Here is an 8,866-nt window from a genome sequence, read left to right as displayed (position 1 = left end):
TAGAGTTTATCTATCACATAGAAATAAAAACCATAACCTACCTCCACCGAAGAATCGTGATCAAGCAAGCTACTTCCCCAATGCCTTTGTTTTCCTCTTCGTTCTCTCTCTTTCTCGCTCGTTCTCCCTCTCTGTTCTTTTTATTTTTCTTCTCCAGATTCTTTTTCTTTTACCCTAATTATCATATAATCAATTATAAAAGATGATAAAAGTAACCCACTATTTATTCCCTTATTATCTTCTTTAACCCCCAAGTAAATAAATTATTAATCTTGCCCCACTAATTCCATAATTATAATCATGAATAGTCCAAAACACCCCTTTAAAACTTTTAGCAGAATTCCGACCCAGTCGGGGTTATGCAGCTTGTGACGGTCCGTCGTGTCTATGACGGTCCGTGCTGCAGGTCCGTCATAAAGTTCAGAGAGTTAAATTCAGTAGTGAAGCTTGTGACGGTCCGTCGTATCTACGACGGTCCGTCCTGCAGGTACGTCACAAAGTTCAGAGAGTCGATCCCAGTACCCAGATTTCAGAGTTGGAGTGTTTTGGAACGAAGACCCTTGACGGACCGTCGTGCCTATGACGGCTCGTCCTACCTGTCGTCGAGGGTAATGAGGAGAGCAGCAGAAGAATTTACACAAGTGTGGGACGACGGAGTCCACACGGTCCGTCGTGACCATGACGGCCGTCGTGTGATCCGTCAACCCAGTCAGTTTTTATCAAAATAGTTCTACTGCTCGAACCGACTAAACAGGTCGTTACAATAGGCACACTTTTGAGTGTCGTTTGATAATACAATACAAATTAACCTAAGATTGTTCACAATTCAATTTGACACGTTAAAGAATCGAAATAATCATAGTGTCAAACAACACACAGTGTGAAAGACTTGGCTCTTAAAATATGTTTTGATTTGATCAACATCCCCTCCAGTACTGTGTGAAGGACTTGACTCCTTCATGAATATAATTCAAACTCTATAAGAGCTCTTTTGTAGATAACCAAAGACTTTGACTTTGATAGAAAAAGAACCTAGCTAAATGATAAATGGATGATACCATATATCTTGGTATAACGTATAGGGAAGGTGACCATAGATTATGGAAATACTGGGTGCCAGATTGCATTATTTAGTTGATTATGACTACTTCTCTCTGATACTTGATAGTTCTATGAGTTATTGTGTCAGTTTTCTACTGAATGTCTCTCAAACTGAGAGCGTTTCCATTATATAGAGAGAATAAATATTACACATCCCTAAATATCCGTCATTTCAATCCTTGCTATTCTATCACAATTTTTATTCCTTTGATTCTACAACAAATCTATATGATCAATCTAATTTATATCACTATATAATTACATTAATATATATAATTATTTAGATTTTTGTCATGCTAACATCCCCCCTCAAATTGATGCCGGTGGATAAACAAGCATCAATTCGCCTACTAGAAACTGATGGCGTTGTCGTGCCATAGATTTTGTAAACCCATCAGCTATTTGAAGATCACTGGATACATGTGTAAGAGTAATGACTCCTTTATCTACAACTTCTCGAATATAATGGCAATCTACTTCGATGTGTTTGGTCCTCTTATGAAAAACTGGATTAGTAGCAATCTGAATAACACTTTTATTATCAGTATGGAGAGGAATATGATGAGATTGAGGAAATCCAATATTAGCAAGTAATCCACGAAGACATACAACTTCAGAGTAAGCAGTAGACATGGATCATATTCAGCCTCTGTTGATGATTTTGACACACAATCTTGCTTTTTACTCTTCCAAGATATCAATGACTCTCCAAGAAACATGCACCAACCAGTGATTGAATGACGAGTATCAGGACATCCCGTCCAGTCAGAATCACTAAAAGCATTAAGATGAATAGGAGAACAACTTGGAAAGAACAATCCACGAGTAGATGTTGCTAGAAGATACCGAATGAAGCGACGAACAACCACAAAGTGGAGATGACGAGGATCTTGCATAAACTGACTAACTTGTTGAACTGCAAAAGGGTTATCAGGACGAGTAATAGTAAGGTAATTTAGATTCCCAACTAATTGTCAAAACATAGTTGGATCAAGAAGAATATCGCCTTCCTCACGATGATACTTCACATTCAATTCCAATGGATTATCTTCGAAGGAGGAATCTTGAAGACCAGCCAAAGAAATCAAATTCTGAGCATATAACACACCTGAAGCAACATTATGAACTTCCAAACCCAAAAAGCATGTAAGACTACCAAGATCTTTCACATGAAAAGAATCTTTAAGTTGTTGTTGGAGGCTAGTGATGAGTGAAGAATTGGTTCCTGTGATAATAAGTCCATCTACATACACCAAAAGAAGAACACAACCTGCAGATGTTTTTCGATGAAACAAAGATGATTCATATTTGCTCTGCTCAAAAGAAAATTTTAGCAAAGTAGATTGAAACTTCTCAAACCAAGCTCTTGGATCTTGTTTAATCCATACAAATACCGCTTCAACTTGCATACATCTAAAGTAGGCGATAAGAACAAACCAGGTGGAGGTTTTATATAAATATCTTCTTTGATATAACCATGGACAAAAATATTTTTGACATCCGTTTGATAAAGAGACAAGTTTTGTGAAGCAACACAGGGCAATAATAGTTCGCACCATAGTCATTTTTGCTACCGGTGCAAAAGTCTCCTCATAGTTCACCCCATACTCCTGTCTGTTACCAAGAACAACCAATCGAGCTTTGTATCGGTCAAGAGTTCCATCAGAATGGAGTTTGACTGAGTAAACCCATTTACATGCAATAGGGCGGACATTTGAAGGACATGAAACAATGTCCATGTGTTATTTTCTTTAAGAGCCAAAAGTTCTTCCTCCACTGCTTTCTGTCAACAGTCATGCTTGGAAGCTTGTGAGTAACAAGTTGGAACCGAAATGTTTGATAAAGTAGAGGAAAATCCATACCAATTGGGAGTACGCGATACTATGGTAGAGTTCCTAGTACGCTCAAGAGGACCAGATCTTGAAGAATTCTCAGATTCTAGTTGTGGTACAGTTTCAGGCGGCGGATCAGTGTCGGGATAGGATAAAGTTGGTCGACGTCGTTCATACACAAATCCAGGTTTGAACCTCTTAAAATAAGATGATAAATGTCAATTTTCTGCTGAATGTCTGTCAAAGTGAGAGTCTTTCCATTATATAGAGAGAATAAAGATTACACATCCCTAAAGACCCTTCATGTCTATCCGTGAAGATCAACTATTCTATCTCTACAAATTTGCTATTCAATCCCTCCAAATTCGCTATTCTATCACAATATTTATTCCTTTGATTCTACAAAAAATTTATATCATCATGCTAATTTATACTATCTAATTACATTAATATATAAAATTATTTAGATTTTTATCATGCTAACATATCGAACATGGGCTATTCCTTATAAGTATATTATTAACATTGATTTAAAAGATAGGCTTCCCCTTGTAGATATTTTATATACCTTATGCTAAATGGATTGATGATGTACTGCGGATTACTACATTTTAATGTATAAAATTGGATTTTTCCTTCTTCTTAAGCATTTTTTAGTACATGTGATTCTATTTTGGAGGAATTATATTTTGGAGAAGTTGGCACTGAAATGTAGCAGTAGTAGTATTATTTGGTGATTGACGACTTGACCAACGAACCATAAAATCTACTACGAGCTGTAGGTAGGAGTCTTAGTCTTAAGTGGTGGTTCCTAGATCTAAGTGTGAAATGCAAGAATCTCATGACGAGCCTTAGTTGCTTCTACGAGTGGTACAATGGATTCGTAGAAATGTTCAGAGATGGTGAGTTCCAGTAGTCGAATGACGTGTTGATAGGATGGGCCATACAAAGATATATAGACCATAGCTCATAACCGTAGATGGTGCTACTAAAGTAAATTATTAACTAGTGACTGACGAAGACCACCTATGAACCATAGCAATACCTATGAGTCGTAGGTTCCCAGCGTAGAAACGATTGTCCAAGCCGAATTTCCTTAGACTTCCTTTTCCTACTATCTTTAGGATTTGATGCCTATAAATATTAGTTATAAATTTCATTTTTTAGGTTGTTAGACTATTGATACTTTTTTTTGTCTTTAAGAATAAATATACAAACATTTTGAGCATTTAATCTTGAAGTGTTAATTTATTATATTGTTTTTTGTTTATCAATTCATGATTTCATATTTCATCTACCCTAATTGTAAGTTCATGATTTATTCTATTCATCATATTACAAAATGTTGATACTCATTCATGAGTAACTAAATCCACAACAAGGATTGTGGAAACCATGAGTAATTAACAAAATGTATCTAGTAATAAAGTAATTCTTGAATAGTGATTATGTATGCATGATTAGTCTCTTTGTTGTGAATGCTTTTAAAAGGGGTGTAACGTAAAAACTCATATAATTCATACATGCTTGACCAAGTAAGTAATGAATGGAAAGTAAATTAAACAACGGAGATTTAGTGTTGGTAATCCACTATGTAATAAGGGTTGGTAAAGAATAGACCCGTAAACCACCCTAGTTGCGTGGTGAAATTCCCTACTTGGACAATCAATCACTCAGTACATCCCTTGCTTAACGACTTTGCATGTCAAACACTAGGAAAGGGTTACTATTCCAAGGTTTACGGCATTAAGAGATTGTGTGGAACATATATACCCTAGATTCATCCCATTTTGATCCTATGAACTGTAAATTCTGTTACTTGGTTACTTGTTACTAAAATCAATCAATCATTATCAATAGTAAATTGGCCTAAGTCTAGATCATATTCCTCGTGGGATCGACCCTAACCTTTGTTAGGTTCTTTTTTATCCAACGACTACTTATACTTCATTAGAGAAATAAAATTTGGACATATCAAATTTTAGCACCAATACCAATAAATAATAATTTTAGATTACCCTAATTTTTTATTGCACTTTAGTCAATTATTTCCTGATTTATGTTTTATTTTGTTTGTTACTACAAGTCTTATCTCTAGTGTATACCAAGTTCACGAAGTCAAGACAATCTTGTGACGACCCTCAAAATGAAATAAGGTAGATAGATCCTCACATGTGCCTAAAATTTTTAATAATAGGTTAATTAAGTTTTTTATAGTATGTATACTTGATTTGAGGTGATTTGGAAGTCAAACGTCAAGGGACAACCAAGACGTTCGACGACTAGTTTATGTGCTTATGTGTGTGTCATGGTATATTTAGGTCCTTATATGAGTAATAATGATTTTTTAGACCTAAATAAGTGTAAATAACTTGTTTGAGAAGTTTCGTAGCAATAGGATTAAAAAAAAGCCTTAACGTCAGGAAACTAGCAAAATTTCACTAGTTGACGTCCCTATGATTGAAGAAGGTTTATGAGGGTAATATGGAGTCCAAAACTTGTAAAAAGACTTTTTTAGGTATAGTATAGTACATAGAGTCTAAACATTCGAAAACCACACCCCAAGGACCACAGGAAGGGTCCATGAGAAGGACCCCAACATGGGTAGGCAGGATGCCGAAGCAGTCTGCGAAAGTCAAGAATTGGGGGGCTAGTGTGCGACGCGGAGTTGACACAGACCTCAGTGAATCATCTAAAAATTCAAAAATAAATTAGGAAATTAACCCCGCAACGTGCAGCCCACTCCTAGATCAGGTAGCGTTGTTTATAAGTCAGTTTTGACATGCCTAAGAGCCCCAATTTGTGTGAGGGTGTTTTGGTAACTTAGGGGACATTTTATTAACTGTTTTTAGAACCTTTTTAAACACTTCCCCAAGACAAAACCCCAATACCCATTAAGAAATCAAATTCCCAAAGTTTTCTTCGCTTCCAAAACCCCCAAAACCTCCATTGAAGACCAAGCTCAAGAACAAGCTACAGAGTTAGATTCATGGAGATTTCTTCTCAAATTCTCATGGTCTTTTTAATGTATAAGGTATGATTATCCTTCATCCATATATAACCATTCGTCTATGGAGTCCTTTCAAAGGTTTTCTAAACATGAATTCTAAGTCAAAAAATCCTATTTTTCAATGTAGCCATGGGTTCATTGTTACACTGATTTAAAAAGAATACTAATGATGAATATATGTTTAATTACTGATTTTATGATGAATTTCTATTAAATTTTATCAAGAACCCATGATCCTCCTAATTTCTCAAATTAACCTATAATGTGGGTCTCGTTATCTTGACTTGATGTTTATGGAATTATGATTAGATTGTATTGAATTGCTTATTGCTATTACTTTCTATATCAATTGAATATGAATTGTGGAGGAATGATCAAATATGATCATTAGCTTGGATATTTGGTAAGTTGAATTATTTCTTCTAATCAGCCTAGAATGTACATTGAATAGTAGTTATTGGTATGGTCCACCTTTTGTGGCGGTGTTTACATCATGATCCTTAAGGAATTAGATGAAATATGAATTGATATGATGATTTCTATGTTAGGAAGTTGAAGGATTTAGCCTTGATTCTAATATCAGGTCTAAGTTAATTGATGTTATGTGAAGTTATGTGCATAATCTTCTACACTACTTGTTTAATCTAGGTGTGGAGATGATGTTATCTGTATATGTGATTATTAGTAGTTTGATGCAAATGATTACATCTAGAGGGTTATTCCACTGTTTTCCATGCAAAGACCTATATGCTAATTTGAGTAACGCCAACAATGTGTGTAAGAGTAGTGTGGGAGGCTAGACATAGACATGGATGAGATTGGTTTGCGTGTATTCCCACTATCATTGACAGGTGATCCTATTGTGTGTCTATATAAGTCTTATATAACTCGATTTTCACATGAACGGATCTCCATAGAGTGTTCTCGAAGAAATATTTGCCTTTGTCAAAGAAGTTTAAGCTCTAAGATAAGTTTAAAAACTTTGTCTGTCTACATGGGGAGATAGTAAGAGATTCTTGGGACATATTTAAGGAATCCTGAGAAGTGTGCTGGACCGCCGTATTGATTATGAATCACTAAGGAGTACTTTTAAAGAGGGTTTGATGACAGTTGGACACTTGTGATAAATACTATTTTAGGAGGAACTTACAAGGCAAGCATATTTTGGGAGATTTATGAGAAACTTAAGAAGAACTCAAAGAATGATAAGGCATCACGCATTGGAACATTGACAACTGCAAAGAGAACATTTTTGATACAAGCAACATACAATTAGTCCAACGATGATATTTGTTAAGAGGTGGAACATTTCATAAAAGAGGTAGTCTTAGAATTGGAACGTGTGAGTAGAGGTGCTGAGAAAGTCAATGCAGTAAACAATTAGACTAAAGAACCACATACTAATGATAATGTCTATGAGGAGAATTCAAACTTTGTGAATGATTAAACAGGGGGTTTCCGAACCAATGCCCCAACATCCAATCAGGATAATTGGTGCCTAGGTCAAGGAAAGAAAGTTTGGAACTACAGTAATTACATATGTGAAAGGAACTTTAATCGTGATTGGAATGACATTCATGAAAATAATTCAATGGGAAGGGGTATAATAACAAAAACGATAAGAGTGGATATTATATTCCACCTGGAAATAAATATTGAGAATCGAGTTTGAATTAAATTAAGGATATGATAGCTAAGATGAAGAAAATGTTTGACTCTATTGATGATAATGCGAAAGATATGTGTACTAATTTATCGAGTATTTTGAAAAATGTAGTTTCACATCCAATACCAGTCAGACAGATTGAACAATAGTTGGGCATTATCTTCAAGTGAAAATATTCACAAACAGGGAATACTTCCCATAATACTATCCATAATCTAAAGAAGGATGGTTAGTGCATGAAAGTGAATACTATGGGTGGACACAAACATTGACCCTCCTATGCCTACTGTTGTGGAAAGTGCAAAGGAACCAGAGGATGATGACATTGAATTAGTGGAACAACCAATGGATCCCAATGACAAGAAATCTGAAGCCTCTCGAAAGATCATTCCAATGCAAAGACCTCCACCTTCCTTCTCACAAAGGTTAGTCTAGATTACTAAAGAACGAAATTATTAAAATATTATATTAATGTTGAAGAAGTTATTGACAAATGTTATCTTGATTGAAGCGCTAGAACAGATGGCCTAAAATGCTAAGTTCATGATGGAACTTGTGACCAAAAAAAGGGTTGTCAATTTTGAAGGTGATGATAAGTTACAACATTGTAGTACCATTGCTATAAATCTTTAGTACAAAAGAAAGAGGATCCCAAAACTTTTACTATTTCATGTACCACTGGCATGTTACACTTTTCTAAGGCCCTATGTGACTTGGGTGCTAGCATAAATCTGATGTTGTTGTTTGTGTTCAAGAAGCTGGGCTTAGGAGCCACTAAACCGACTGCAATGCGTCTACTTATGGTAATTATACTATGAATAAACCCATTGGGGTACTAAAAGATGTATTTGTTAAGGTTGATGCATTCATATTTTTGGTGGATTTTGTATATTAGACTGTGAGGTTGAATTTGAAGTTCCTATCATCCTTGAGAGACAATTTGTTACTAGTGGGTGTGTTTTATTTCATATGGAAAGAAGGCAGATGATGTTTTGATCGAACAATGAATATGTGAAAATTATAAGCATCAAAGTTATCTGAAATTAGTAATTGTTCTGAACTATATTATTGAGGAGAAACTAGAGCTATCTATTGAAGAAAGATTAGGTGTGGAAACACTGGGTTCACAATCATGAATTTCGATGGAAAGTGTATTTACACGTATGATAAATTTTTTGCTGCAATAAATGAGGTGTATTATGCTCTTCGCCCACCAAATAAGTGGGATCTAGATTTGAAGAGTCAAGAAAATCCACT

This window comes from Solanum pennellii, chromosome 10, assembly GCF_001406875.1.
Source record: "Solanum pennellii chromosome 10, SPENNV200".
Classification (NCBI taxonomy): domain Eukaryota; kingdom Viridiplantae; phylum Streptophyta; class Magnoliopsida; order Solanales; family Solanaceae; genus Solanum; species Solanum pennellii.
This window is presented reverse-complemented; position numbering follows the sequence as displayed.